Genomic DNA, 16,677 nt, shown 5'->3' with positions numbered 1-16,677 from the left:
GGACACTCTCTAGTACGGTGCTCAAGAGACCCACACCTTAGACTAGCCCTAATCCTCCTCTAACAATCACTCAGACGGTGCCTACCACAGTCACTGCAACTAGATCCCAATAGGAGAAATAGGAACCCCCACTCTAACTGGCCCATCAGATTTGGCCTTTTTCTTAGGCATCTGAGTAGAATTTGAGGGCTCTGAATCCCTCTTATTCTTGCCTCTCTCACTGTCTCTATTTTGGCGCTTCACGCGCTTAACATCCTCGGCGATCTTCGCCTTCTCTACCAGAACAAACTCTTACTCCCTCTGTGAAGCAATCAGTACCCTCAGACTGTCTCTTAACCCATCCTCAAATCGAACATACCTCTCATACTCAGATGCCACCATACCTCGAGCGTAGCGGCTCAACCTCAGAAATTCGACCTTATACTTGACCACAGATCGAGCGAGGTTCATGAAATCATGCCTGCGAGCGTCCACATAGCTAGCCCCCATATACTTATTCTGAAATATGGTTTTAAAGAAATCCAAACTCATTCAATTAGGCTGAGTACCCTCCTCAACCGTCAACCACCATTGATAAGCCTCATCACGAAGTAGAGAAACTACACCCTTCAATTTCTACTCAGGGGTACAGTCCAAGTCATTCATGATCCTCTCCATGACCTCCAAGCAATAGTCGGCCACATTAGGGGTGATTCCAATGACACCCCTAAAGAACTCAGCACCATTAGACTGGAGTCATTCAGTTACTGACCCACAGCCCCCAGAACTAGAATGACGTCCAGTGACCCTCTCCAAAATCCTCAGCATGGCCTAGGACAGTGCATCGTCCCCAACCGAACGGCTCTAAGACCCAGTCTCAGTGGCAGGTGAAACCGGTATCTCATTCGTATCCAAACGTGGCATACTGCCCAGAGAGGAAGACTCAGTTCGAGCCTCCCTACGGCCTCTACCTCAGCCTCTAACACCGCGTCCGCAAGTTCTATGAGCGCTCATCGTCTAATTTGAGTTTCATCTACATTAAAAATTTTATGCATCAATTTCAGTATTTATTAGTAGATATTTTATGTACGATTTATCAAAAGTTCAGAAGTGTTTTTCAGTAGTTTCAGTCTCTAACTATTTCAGTATAGTTTCAGAGAATACTATCTACAGTGTTTCAGAAAAGTTTTAACTAAGTACAAAAATACTTACAGGATTGGTGCCGGAGACTTAGTGAACCACATACTTTCTTTATTTTTCAAATCATTTTAAATCCAATACTTTTAAAAATAAAATTTTGGGAACCCAAAATTCACAATCGAGTTTTGCAACCTGACTCTGATACCACTAAATGTAACACCCTAAACTCGACCTAGACGTTATGGCCGGATCTGAAGATGTCACAAAGAATGGGTTTTGAAGCCGGAGTTGTCTTGTCAAAGCAATCACATTATGATTCATAAATTTTACTGAAAACATCATTTAATTAATTCATTTACAAAAATGTATTGCAATGGAAGTCTAACAAATTGTAATATTTTAAAAAAACGAAATCGTGTTTGTAGGAAAATCTTTGTTTGCATAAAAGCCGTCATCGTCATAAAATAGTTTATCAAGGCATGCAAATTATAAACAAACCCAAAATCAACAGTTAAAAAAATCATAAAGTATAGAGATTCCTAGAAATTACAAACTCTCAAAACATAACCAAAATCGTAAATAAACCATAAATTGATAAGTTTAAACATTTTTACAAAAAAGTGGCCACCGATGAGTCTCTGCAGCACAGATCCACCTAAGATTGTGGATTACCTGACAGAACAGATGAATGTATATGATTTTATGTAAACTCAGTATGTAACCTAACAGAATTAAGCATGAAATAAAAATAGAATCATATGCTCAGTCAGAATACAGATACAGATACAGATACAAAATTGGGCTCAGGCCCATTTCAGATACAGATATAGTAAATAGAATCAAAATCCTACCCCCATTCTCTACACACCATCTCTGACTATCCCAATACACCATTTGGGGTTAAATACACCCACCCATCCCTGCACACTATGTTGTGCCATTACGACACGTATCAAAAAAAGTGCAGCCAGGCTACTAGAAATTAGATGAAAATCGTCGTACAGAACACTTTCTCCATAAATACAAATCCCACCGCAATAACAGATGCAAAAATTAGATACGGATATAACAGATTTAACATGCTGATAATGTATATATATATATATATATATATAGAATTTAGATATACGTATGACAATACAGTCAGGCATACATTCATTATCTTACTCAGATCAGTCTATCAGGATATCATAACATACAAATTAGGGTTTAAATAGCCCTTACCGACCCTACCGTAAGCCCATAGTCGAATGGGATAACTCGTGTGGCCCTAGGGAAAATTTTAGAAATATGGGCCCACATGTGCACGTAGACTTACATGCTCGTGTGGCCCGCGCACCCAGATTGGCCTTACCCGTGTGACATGCCTTTGTGGTCCCATATGCCAATGTGACATGCCTGTGTGGTCTTCCATGTCTGTGTGGCCCACATACCCAACTTGGCCAAGCCCATGTGGCCCACACAGCCACACTTTAACCACCACACGGCCATGCCTTCGTCAATCACACAGCTGTGTTCTCACACACAACTTACAACATAGGTGACCATACGTCCGTATGGCGTTGACAGTGGTTAATTTTAGCTTTCATTGAATCTCGTTTTTCTGCATTTTTGGAACACACTTATTACAATTTGGATGCTAAAACTTTCCCTAGCAACACAACACCCAAAGACACCGAATGATTTCAACTATGATTATGCAAGAGGAGAGTCTCGTTCTTCATAATTGGTTGCTTCACTTACCTCAACACACGAAGAGTCAAAAGAACGAAAAAGTCGCGACTTGGAAGAGCAGATTTTTAATAGAATAAAGAGAAAGAAAAAAGTTTTTGGATGGAATGAAGACACACAAAAAAAAGTAAAAAATTCCTAAGAAGGAGAAAACCCAAATTTTTTTTTTGAAAAACCACAAATAATATCATGTAACAACCAAATCCCCCAGATTACTCTTCACTAACCCACTAACACCCAACTTCTCAGAATCCAACTCCATCAAGACTATATCAGGAAACTGAGCAAAAAGAATAGCACCCACGCTCGCACAAGTATTCGAACACAGGACCTCCAACACAAGACACCCTTACCACTCGAACCAGCAGGGTCATTCTAATATAGAACTACAGACAATTTAATATAAGCCCAATAAACAAAGATAGGGCTTACTTCCAAAACTAACAAAAAGTGCTAAAGGTAAAGCTTGAACTTAGGACCTTACACACACACCTAGAACACTTAACCACTGAAGTAGATACACAGTTGTGTCAAAATTGCACAAAAACAAAAATAGGAAAAATTCAGGGCGTTACATTAATTTTTGAGTGTTGAATAATATATTAATGCTTTTAACTGAATACTAATGAAATATCCTGAGCCAGATGAATGCAGGATAGAGAACGATTGGCATGCCAATAGGTTATTTTGTGCACGATACGGAATTTGTGAGATGTGATGATGATTCCTATATATCTCTTGTATACTAAATATACCGAGGTCCTGCATTTTTGGCAGACTATCATGTTATATTAAAGTGTTTTCTGGTGTGTTATCAGGGGAGGACGTTAGCCTATGGGCTAGGCACTTATTGTCGAGGTGTGTTATCAGTTGGATTAGCTCGTATGAGCATTTAGCGTGTTCTCGGATGGTTCCCCGTGAACTTATATCAGTATAAGGTTCATCGGAAATGTTTTAGTGATGCTCAAATGTTATTGAAATGTAGAAAGTTGATTTATATTTTGTTTGAGCATCGACTCACCTATTTTGACTGTGTTTGATAGGAAGTTTTGATTATTGAACTTGTACTTAGAATTATTTTGTTTAATTCAGTAAGCTTTATCATTTTATCATACAAAATAATTAACTGTTATGAAAGCTTACTCGTGTTCTTGTCTCTTTTTTAGTAGATTACTGTTTTGTGAAAATCAGGAGATCGGATCAACTTAAAGAAATCACACTATTCGAAGGTTCTTTTGGTAGATTTTGAATAGATTTTGGCTTTTATGGCATCTAATAAAAGGATTTAAGTTTGATTATAAAGATGCATAATTGCTTATATTGAATAACTTATTATCGTTTTGGTCTTGATGTGGTTTACAACTTCTTAATATATATGTATGCATGATTCCAATTTAGACACAAGTGGATGTAGTTGTGTGAGTCAATTAGAAGCTTAGTTATCTTAATGTATGCTAGATGATATTAAGTGTTCATAGCTTGGAAGTCTAACTAAGGTAATGAAATGTTAAGTGATTGAGTTGTGGTGTCCTTGATGACTTGTTGGTTAGATATTTGGTTAATTGATTCGGCATGTTTTGGATGTTCATGAATGTGTTTTGAGGCCTTATGATCATGTGTTAGTAAGTTAGTTTAGGTACTTAAGCATTTGGAGTGTAAATGGCATGTTTTGGGTCATTTTTGGGCATACACAGCCTAGGGCACAGGCTACCACACGGTCGTGTGTCACACATGGGAAAAACCACACGAGCGTGTGCCTCTAGCGTGTTAGGTGTAAGGTTCACACAAGCGGGCCCATGGCCTGAGACACGGCCCATGCACACAGACGTGTGAGGTAGTGCACGGGAGTACGGAATAGCCATAAGGTCATGCCTTGAGCCACACGGTTTGGACTTAGTCACACGGCTTGGACACACAGTCGTTTGACCCCTGTTGTGAAAATTTTCAGATTTTTCCTAAACTTTTTGATTTGTTTCGAATTGGTCTCTGATTATTTCTAAACTATTTTTAAGGCCTCGTAGGCTTGATTTAAGGCACATAAGTGTATGTTTTATTGCAATATAAATGATATATGAATGTCGGTAAATAAAGTGCAAAATTTTATGTTATTTAATATTGCTTGTTCAAAATTGTACAATAATACTCTGTATCCCTACTCTTGTGACGGAGACGAGTTAGGGTTGTTATACATCATCTGATATGATCTGGTTATAGTCCTTGCTATCAAACTTTCGCATCAATTTGGCTGAACCACCCAAGAACTGGTGTGACAACTCAAGCACAGTTTTCGTGGCTGTTAATCTTGTTCTTCATTCAAAAAAATCAAGCATGTTGATTTGGATCTTCATTTGTATGTGAAAAGCTGTTCAGCAATCAACTACATGTCGGATATTTTCCTACCAAGCACCAAGTAGCATATATTTTTACAAAGCCTCTCCTATTCAAGTTATTCCAAGATTTACGAGACAAATTGTGTTGTCTCTTACAATGATGCATTTTCTTTTATGAACAAAAGGCCAAAAAAACATGGTGAATATTAGTAAGAATTGTGAATAAGCTGTATATTCTCACAGCTAGACCATTTCCATGTTACAAGGTGCTTGCAACCTCTTTTGAATTTATTCTCAAATCTATTAAAAAATATATTTTTATGAATATATTTAAAGGCACTAATTTATTGTTGTAAAGAACACGGTTTTCTGAATAATAATCTAATGGGTCAGCTATTTTTCTTTTTGCCTTAATTTCATCTATTTATCTTTACCAGTGTACCATTAATAACCTTTAATTCAATAGCTCAGCTCAATTTAAAGCAATAGTAGCTTGTTAGGCTCTGACTTTTAAGACGGAGTTGGGTTTATGAAAGATTGAGTTGTTAAAAGCTGACAAAATAGTAAGGAGGATTTATCAAGCATTGGGATGATTATGAAATGAGCAAAAAGAGAAATATTTGGCTTGTGGAGGAATAGATTTAGATAGAGAAATGCTCTATGTTTTTAGAAACCATTGTTACTTTTGAGTATGTTTCCTAATAATTTTAATGAATTGAATTTTCATGTAAAATAATATTATTATTTTAATTAAAATCAAAAGATATGATGAGTAAAAAGCATGCAACAATGGCTTATTTAACTACAATATAAGAACAATTGCTTGTTGAAATTAATTAGAATAGTTTAAAATAAATTTTAAAATTACTTATAAAATAAAAATACACTTTAAATGTATTAAATATTAATTTTTAATGTATTAACTTATTTTAAACACTTATATAAGTTTTGGATGAAGTTTACTCTAATCCATTTCTTGATATTAAAATAAATTCATAAACCATTTAACAAAAAAAGAGTAAATTACACTTTTTTTTTGGTGAAAATAAGAAATACCAAACTAATTACATAATAGTATTCTGAAAAGGAAAATCATTCTTATTCTTGTCCAATTCCATTAAAGTGCGCGTCATCGAATGAGGAGCATCAAACAATTGTAAATTATCTCTTCCAATCAAGGATTGTTTAGCTAGACAATCTGCAACTTGATTTTGATCTCTTGGAATGTACAATAAAAACCACTGCTTTTCTTGAAATAAAATACTTTAGATTCGTCTAATTAACGCTGAATTCGCCTCGGTAGAGGTACTTTCAAGTATAGCTTTAACAACTTCCAAACTATCAGATTGTATAATGACTTCATCGTGACCCCTACGTTGAATAAGCTTGAGACCCTCCAAAATGCCCTAAAGTTCACCATTAAAAATATAACATTTTCTTCGACAACGATTGTACCCAAAGATCCAATCTCCATTAGCATCACGAACAACTCCTTTGGCAGCTGCATTTCCATATTCTAATTGCACTGCTCCATCAGTGTTAAGAAAAATTGGATCTTCAAAAGATTCCTGTTCAACGGGAGGTTTAAAGCTACCCTTAAAATCTGTTCTAGAAGTTGAAAAAAGCTGATTCGCCCAACTTAAAGAATCTTGAACAATTTCTCTCGAGCTCCAAGATCTTCCTTGAAAAATAAATAAGTTATGATTCTTCCATAAGCGCCAAATAAGAAGTCCAAAAAGACAAGCCCAATTGGATCCTTCCTTGTGAACCAAGCCATTATCCTGCAAGTTAGAAAGAAGCCAATCTTGTGAATTATTAGAGAAAAAATTTGATAAACAATTACCTGGGATTACTTGATTCAGGACGTCCTTAGCAACAGCGCAATCTCTCAAAATATGTAAAATGTCCTCTGAATGGAAACCACAGATTGTAACACCCCTTACCCGTATTCAACGTCGGAACAGGGTACAAGGCATTACTGGGTATAAACACAAGCAAACATATAAAACCAAGACATAAATTTCCGTTCAAGTTTAAAACCTTTCACATACATTCATATCGTCCCTATTACGAGCCTACGAGGCCCAAAACATTCATCAGGAGTGGTTTGGAACTAAACCGAGAACTTTGGAAACTTTCGAGAAACTTAGAAAATTTTACATGTAAAAGGGGACACACGCCCGTGTGACCCTAAGACCCGCCAGTGCTTCAGGCCATTTTCAAATTAGGGAGCTTTCTATTTATGACATCATCATCAAATTGAGGTTACACGCCCGTGCGCTTAGGCCGTGTGTTCGATTAAATTTTCATAATTTTTCATAAAATAGGTGCAGACTTTACACGGCCAGGGCACACACCGGTTTTCAAGGCCGTGCCATCCACACGGCTGAGACACACGCCCGTGTGCTCATTACTGTGCAATCTATTTGTAACAATTAAGGTGTAGGGGACACACGGCCAGAACACACACCCATAGGGCAAGCCGTACATACGCCCGTGTGTCTACCCGTGTGGACAAAAACAAGGCTATTTACCGAGCCATTTTGTCACCCTTCCATGCACATACCTATACAAGAAAACATAACACCAATACAAGCATATACATTCAACCAAATCAGCCACAACCAAGGCAGCAACACTCATTCATATACAACCTATCTATCACATACAACCATCACATACTTATCAACTCAAACATGCAAATTCCCACATCCATGATAAGCATCATCAAATGTATATATATTTAAACAATATTAGCCAATTTCAATGGCCATATACAAAATGAATTGTCCACCATCATAAGCAAACACGTTTGGCCAAATCAATTATGGCACATAACAAAATGACCAAGTCCCTATACATGCCATAACTCAAAATGTTAAATTCATCGGTACCCAAAATGATATGTTGATAGTGTGAGTGAATCTTCGACAGTCTCCAATCCTCGAACTAGCTTGGTGACACTATAAGACAATGGAAAAGAAAGGGGAGTAAGCTTTATAGCTTAGTAAGTTCCTATGCAAACAATAAGAACTATAACCACACATGTATCATACAAAGGAACATTATAAAACTTAGCATAAATGTTATTAAAATCTTACAAATCGTAACTTACTCAATCATAATCTTACTGAGGGTTCATCACATACCGAGCTCATTAAGCATGAGTCTTATGTACATACCTGTACCCAAGTGCAACATATCGCAGTCTTTCACAACTTTAACATTTCTATCGAACTAATCGTTGAACCACTTGGAATACTAAAGGGTACTCGGGACATCTTGCAATCACAGTACCATACCAATGCCATATCCCAGATATAGTCTTACATGGGATCTGATATCGATGCTAATAGCCCTGCTATGGTCTTAAACGAAGTATCATGTCAATGCCATATCCCAAATATGGTCTTACACGGAGTCTCAATAACCCTAATGTCATGACATTTGTATCCTAACTATTCCTAAGGTTCAACTGGGATTTTCTCGCTTGTCGAACTTTGTCAATTACGTTCAAGGAGTCGATCATAATCCATACAATGTTAAAGCATATAAAATGTAAATAAAAAAATGCATTATTTATATACGAACTTACCTCGGCACAAAAATAGTAAGAACGGGACCTAACCGTCAAATACTTTGTTATTCCCCCGATCTAGGTCCGAACCTCGTTTCTATTGGTCTATAATAGGAAATTTAACTCATTTATTATTCACATTATTCAAGTTAGTCCAAAAACTATATTATGGCAAAATTACATTTTTGCCCCTAAACTTTAACATATTTATATTTTTGCCCCTAGGCTCGAAAAATGAAATCTATTCAATTTCTTTGATTCCCAAGCCTAGCCGAACCTTTTTTATACTTATAGAAGTCCACATTTTTCATTTAATCACACTTTTACACATATTTTATAATCTTTTTACAATTTGGTTCTTCTGACATTTTCATCAAAAACCACCTAGCAAAAGTTGTTTATCACACATCAAACATGCATAATCCACCATTAGACATCAAAATAAATAGATATACTATATGGTTCAAATCCTAGACCTTGATATTTTCTTAAATTAATGGTAGAAATAGGTAGATCGAGTGATAACGACTTTAAAAATGTAAAGAGCATTAAAAACGGGGCAAGAACGAACTTACAATTGAGCTTGAAAGTGGCCAAAACCCTAGCTATGGTCTCCTTGTGAATTTCAGCTATGGGAGAAGAAGGTGGACAAGATTTTTGCTTAATTTTTACTTTTTAATTTATTTAATTACCAAATGACCAAAATGCCCCTAACTTAAAACATAAAAATTCTCTGACTACATGTCCATTTTTGTCCATACTAATTATAATGGTCTAATTACCATATAAGGACCTTCAATTTAAAATCTCATAGTAATTGGACACCTTAAACACATAAAACTCAAAATGTGTACTTTTTACAATTTAGTCCTTTTGACTAAATTGAGTGCCCAAACGTCAAAATTTTCGAACGTAATTTTCACGAAATCATTCTGTGAAATCGTAGACCATAAAAATATAATAAAAATAAACTTTACTATGTCAAATTTGTGGTCCCGAAACCACTATTCCGACTAGGCCTAAAATCAGGCTGTTATAACCCTCCCCCTTTAAGAATTTTCGTCCCTGAAAATCTTACCAGAGAATAGGTTTGGATATTGTTTTCACATAGATTTCTCAGGTTCCCACATAGCCTCTTCAACACAGTGTTTTTGCCTCAAAACTTTTATTAGGGCTATACTTTTATTTCTCAACTCTTTAACCTCTCTAGCTAAAATCTTAATTGGTTCTTCACCATATGTCATATCCAGTTATATCTCAATCTCTGATGGAGAAATCACATGTGAAGGATCAGAACGATATCGTCGTAACATCGACATATGAAACACATTATGAATTCTTTCCAACTCTATCGGTAAAGCTAATCGATATGCCACTAGCCCTATTCTTTCAATAACTTCATACGGCCTAATGAAACGTGGACTCAACTTGCCTTTACGACCAAATCTCAGAATCTTCTTCCACGGAGATGCTTTCAGAAAGATTTTATTCGGTCTCTTTTCTTTTCAATTCTGTATATGACTTTTGTCGATCTGAAGCGGATTTCAAGCAATCTCGAATTACCTCTACTTTTTCTTCAGTTTCTCTAACCAAGTTAACCCCGTGAATCTGTTTCTCACTGAGCTCGGTCCAATACAAAGGTGTTTGGAACTTACGGTCGTACAATGCCTCATAAGGCACCATTTTTATACTCAACTAAAAATTGTTGTTATATGCAAATACGACCAATGATAGATATTTCTCCCAACTACCTTCGAATTCCAGAACACAACATCGGAGCATATCTTCAAGAATCTGAATCATTCTTTCAGACTGACCATCGGTTTGTAGATGAAATATGGTACTAAAATTTAACTGTAGACCTAAAGCCTCTTGTAAATTTTTCCAAAAACTCGAAGTAAACCTTAGATCTCTATCCGAAATAATAGAAACAGACACTTCGTGCAATCTCACAATCTCAGAAATGTACAATTTAGCTAACTTATCTAGTGAGTAGTCAGTACATACCTATATATAATGATTTGATTTCATCAATCTATCAACCACAACCCATATGGCATCTTTCTTTTTCAGAGTCAAAGGCAATCCCGTTACAAAATCCATCGTAATCCTATCCCATTTCCATTCGGACACTATCACTAGTTAAAGTAAAACCGAAAAATCTTGAAACATCTTGAAACAAACTCTGAAATATCTCGTTTTTTACCTGACCACCAGTACAATGTCTTCAAATCGTTATACATTTTCGTACTTCTCGGATGCACAGACAAGCAGCCATTATGTGCCACATGAATAATTTTTTGAATAATCACATCATTTTTCGGTACACAGATTCTACCTCGGAACATTAAGCAATCATCGGATCCGATATGGAAATCTAAATAATTACCCGATTCACAATGAACTCTCTTACTTGCAAATTACTGTCACATTTCTAAGCTTCACAAATCTGTTGAAGAAATATTGGTCTAGCTCTCAACTCAGCTAAAATAGAACCATCCCTAGAATAAGAGAACCTTGTATTCATAGCTCTCAAGGCAAACAAAGATTTCCTACTCAAGGCGTCGGCGACCATATTCGTTTTACCTGGGTGATAGTCTATCACCAACTCATAGTCTTTCAGTAACTCAAGCCATCTTCGCTATCGTAAGTTCAAATCTTTTTGAGTCATCAAGTACTTCAAACTCTTATGATCAGTAAAAACATGCCATTTCTCACCGTACAAATGATATCTCCAAATCTTCAAGGCAAACACAATAGCAGCTAGTTCTAAATCATGCGTTAAATAATTCTTCTCGTGCGATTTCAACTATGTCGAGGCATAAGCTATCACTTTGCCCTCTTGCATCAACACACATCCTAATCCATTCATTATTGCGTCATTATAAATTACGAATTATTTTCTCAGTTCAGGTTGAACTAAAACTGGTGCCTCAATCAATAATGCCTTCAATTTCTCAAAACTTTGCTGACATTTTTCGGACCATTCAAATTTAACATCTTTTTTGCAACAACTTGGTCATTGGAGTAGCAATCATTGAAAATCCTTTGACAAAACGTTGGTAATAACTGGCTAAGCCCAAAAAGCTTCTAACTTTAGACACATTCCTTGGCGATTTCCAATCAATAATTGTCAAAATCTTACTTGGATCAACCCGAATACTATCACCTGAGACGATATGTCCTAAAAATCTGACTTCTCGGGGCCAAAACTCACTTTTACTGAACTTAGCATACAACTTCTTATCTCTCAAAGTTTACAAAATAGTTCTCAAGTGTTCAGCATGCTCGGACTCATCACGAGAATAAATCAAAATATCATCAATAAACATAACCACAAACTTGTCCAAATACGGTCTAAAGATCCGATTCATTAGGTCCATAAAAATTGTAGGAGCATTCGTTAACCCAAAAGGCATAACAAAGAATTCATAGTGTCCGTACCTTGTTCTGAAAGCAGTTTTCGGCACATCTGACTCTTTTACTCTCAACTGGTAGTAACTAGACATCAAATCTATCTTTGAGAACATTGTTGCTCCTTTCAGTTGGTTAAATAAATCATCAATCCTCGGCAAAGGATACTTGTTCTTTATGGTTACCTTACTGAGCTATCAAAAATCCATACAAAGTCTCATAGACCCGTATTTCTTCTTTACAAACAATACTGGAGCACCCTAGGGAGAATGACTTGGTCTCGCGAAACCCTTATCTGTCAACTCTTACAACTGAGCCTTTAGCTCTTTCAATTCAGTCGGGGCCATCCTATACGGAGTAATAGATATCGGTAAGATTCATGGTATTAAGTCAATACCAAACTCGACTTCTCTGACTGGTGGTAACCCAGGCAATTCTTATAAGAACACATCCAGATATTTACAAACTATCGACACTAATTCAAATTTCAATTTAGACTCTTTTGTATTCAACACATAAGCAAGATAAGCTTTATAGCCTTTCCTTACATATCTTTGGGCAGACATCGAAGAAATTACAATAGGTAATCACCCGATTCATCTGAATCAATTTGAAGAATTTAACCATTTTCACATTTCAGTTCAATAATCTTTCTTTTACAGTTCACTACGGCATCATGCAATGTCAACTAATCTAGGCCCAAAATAACATCCAATTCATCAAATGGAAACAACATTAAATCAGCTGAAAAACAATGACCTCGAATCATTAATGGAAAATTCTTGCAAACTCTATCAACTAATACTTATTTGCCCAAGGGGTTTGACACTCTAACCACAAACTCAATAAATTCAATAGGCAAGCTCTTACTAGTTACCAATTTCACACAAACATAAGAATGAGTCGATCCAGGATCAATCAATTCAACTACATTAGTATTATAGAGAGAAAAAGTACCAGTGATAACATCGAGAGATGTCACTTGTTCGCTAACACGGATGGCATAGGCTCTAGCAGGTGCTCGAGCTTCGGATCTCACAGTTGTATCTTTCATCACACGTTTACGACTAACTCCATTTCTAGTATTTCTCGGTGGCCTACCCCTATTCATACTCTAAAATTTTTCTTTCTCAGCCATTTCAGGCCAATCTCGGATAAAATGCTATTGAGAACCACACTTGAAACAAGCTTAGTCATTCACCATACACTCACCGGGATGTCTTCTTCCACAATGTTGACATTTGAATCTGTTAGACCTCACATTACCCACACTTGCCATTGAAGTAGCATGAGACTTAAAACTCAAATATTGCTTCCCACGATCTCGGTGTGAATACCCCGCTGAAACATTCGAACGAGAATACATTTCTTTAGATTTCTTTGACTGAGACGGAAATGACTTACTCATAGGTCTTTCCCTCGAATCTCTAGCTTCAAGATCAGCTTTCCTCTTCTCTTTATTCAACTTTTCAGCCTTACAAGCCCGTTTAACCAACACAACAAATTCTTTCAGCTCTAAGATCCCAACTAACACACGAATATCCTCATTCAAACCATCCTCGAATCTCTTGCACATAATAGCCTTGATGGAAACACACTTTCGAGCATATTTACTAAGTTTGACGAATTCTCGTTCATATTCGGTAACTGAAATATGCCCTTGCTTCAGCTCAAGAAATTCCTTACATTTCTGATCGATGAACCGCTGACTAATATATTTCTTTCAAAACTCCTCTTGGAAGAATTCCCATGTAACCCTCTCTCTTGGTACCATCAATACCAGTGTATTCCACCAGTGGCAAAATCCCTTAAAAGTGAGATGGCACACTTTAAACACTCATCCGGTGTGCAAGATAGCTCATCAAATACCCTGACAGAGTTTTCAAGCCAAAACTCGGCTCTCTGGGGATGATCATCCGCATTAGCTCTAAAATCTTCAACCCCATGTATTCGGATCTTATCAACCAGGGGTTTATTCATTCTTACAAACTCCATACCTTGTGGAGTTACGGGAATCGATCGACGAATAGGTGAGGGTGAAGGAGGTTGGGCATTTGGATTTGTTCGAACAAATTTCGTATACCATTCATTCATCATGTGGAGAAAGGCTTCCCTAGCATCTTCTCCTTAACCAATCATAGTGGGTCTACTATTAGACAACGCTGCCCCTTTAGCGGGAGCCGGTGCATTACTTTCAACGTCATCAGCTACATCTCAGTCGGGATCCATTACTATACAAAAACACAATTTAAAGTTGTCAGGAGTCATCATACTATCGCAGTTCATTTATGGCATGTATAGCTAGACTCTTCCACATGCTACGTTAGTCCAAGAATCAATTAAACTGTAGTTTTGATACCACCAAATGTAACATCCCTTACTCGTATTCAACACTGAAACAGGGTACGAGGCATTACCGGGCATAAACACAAGCAAACATATAAAATAGAGACATAAATTTCCATCCAAGTTTAAAACCTTTCACATACATTCATATCGTCCCTATTATGAGCCTACGAGGCCTAAAACATGCATCGGGAGTGGTTCGGGACTAAACCGATAACTTTGGAAACTTTTGGAAAACTTAGAAAATTTTTCATGTAAAAGGGGTCACATGCCCATGTGGGTTCGGGACAAACCCGTGTGACCCTAAGACACGCCCGTGCTTCAGGCCATGTTCAAATTAGGGAGCCTTATGTTTGTGACGTAATCATCAAATTAAGGTCACACGACTAGGTCATACGCCAATGTGCTTAGGCCGTGTGTTCGATTAAATTTTCATAATTTTTCATAAAATATGTGCAGACTTCACATGGCCAAGGCACACGCCTGTGTTCAAGGCCGTGCCATCCACACGGCTGAGACACACGCCCGTGTCTCTGCCCGTGCGCTTATTACTGAGCATTCTATTTTGCAACAATTAAGGTAAGGGGACACACGCTAGAACACAAGCCCATGGGGCAAGCCGTGTGTCACACACGACCTAGACGCACGCCCGTGTGTCTACCCATATGGACAAAAACAAGGCTATTTACCAAGCCATTTTGTCACCCTTATATGCACATAAAATAAGGCTATTTACCAAGCCATTTTGTCACCCTTCCGTTCACATACCTACACAACAAAACATAACACCAATACAAGCATATACATTCAACCAAATCAGCCACAACCAAGGCAATAACACCCATTCATATACTACCATCTATCACATACAACCATCACATACTTATCAACTCAAGCATGCAAATTCCCACATCCATGATAAGCACTATCATATGTATATATTTTTAAACAATATTAGCCAATTTCAATGGCCATATACAAAATGAATTATCCACCATCATAAGCCAACACATTGGCCAAATCAATTATGACACATAACAAAATGACCAAGTCCCTATACATGCCATAACTCAAAATGTTAAATTCATCAGTACCCAAAATGATATGCTGATAGTGAGTGAATCTCCGACAGTCTCTGATCCTCGAGTTAGCTTGGTGACACTATAAGACAAGGGAAAAAAAAGTAGAGTAAGCTTTATAGCTTAGTAAGTTCCTATGCAAACAATAAGTACTATAACTACACATGTATCAAAGGAACATTATAAAACTTAGCATAAATGTTATTAAAATCTTACAAGTCATAACTTACTCAATCATAATCTTACTGAGGGTTCATCACATACTGATCTCATTAAGCATGAGTCTTATGTACATACCTATACCCAAGTGCAACATACCACAGTCTTTCACAACTTTAACATTTTTGTCGAACTACTCGTTGAACCATTTGGAATACCAAAGGATACTCGGGACATCTCGCACTCACAGTACCATACCAATGCCATATCCCAGATATGGTCTTACATGGGATCTCACATTGATGCCAATAGCCCAGCTATGGTCTTATACGAAGTCTCATATCGATGCCATATCCCAAATATGGTCTTACACGAAGTCTCAATAACCCTAATGTCATGACATTTGTATCGTAATTATTCCTATGGTTTAACTAGGATTTTCTCGCTTGTCGAACTTTTTCGGTTACATTCAAGGATTCGGTCATAATTCATACAATGTTAAAGCATTTAAAACATAAATAAAATAATACATTATTTACATACGAACTTACCTAGGCATAAACATATTAAAAATGGGACCTAATCGTCAAATACTTTGTTTTTTCCTCGATCTAGGTCCAAACCTCATTTCTCTTGATCTATAATAGAAAATTTAACTTATTTATTATTCACATTATTCAATTCAGTCCAAAAATCATATTATGGCAAAATTATATTTTTCCCTAAACTTTGACATATTTATATTTTTGTCCCTAAGCTCGAAAAATGAAATATATTCAATTTCTTCGATTCTCAAGCCTAGCTGAACCTCTTTTATACTTATAGCAGTCCAAAATTTTCATTTAATCACACTTTTACACACATTTTATAATCATTTTACAAATAGGTCCTTTTGACATTTTCATCAAAAACCACCTAGCAA

The sequence above is a fragment of the Gossypium arboreum genome, chromosome 5 (assembly GCF_025698485.1).
Source record: "Gossypium arboreum isolate Shixiya-1 chromosome 5, ASM2569848v2, whole genome shotgun sequence".
NCBI lineage: Eukaryota > Viridiplantae > Streptophyta > Magnoliopsida > Malvales > Malvaceae > Gossypium > Gossypium arboreum.
This window is presented reverse-complemented; position numbering follows the sequence as displayed.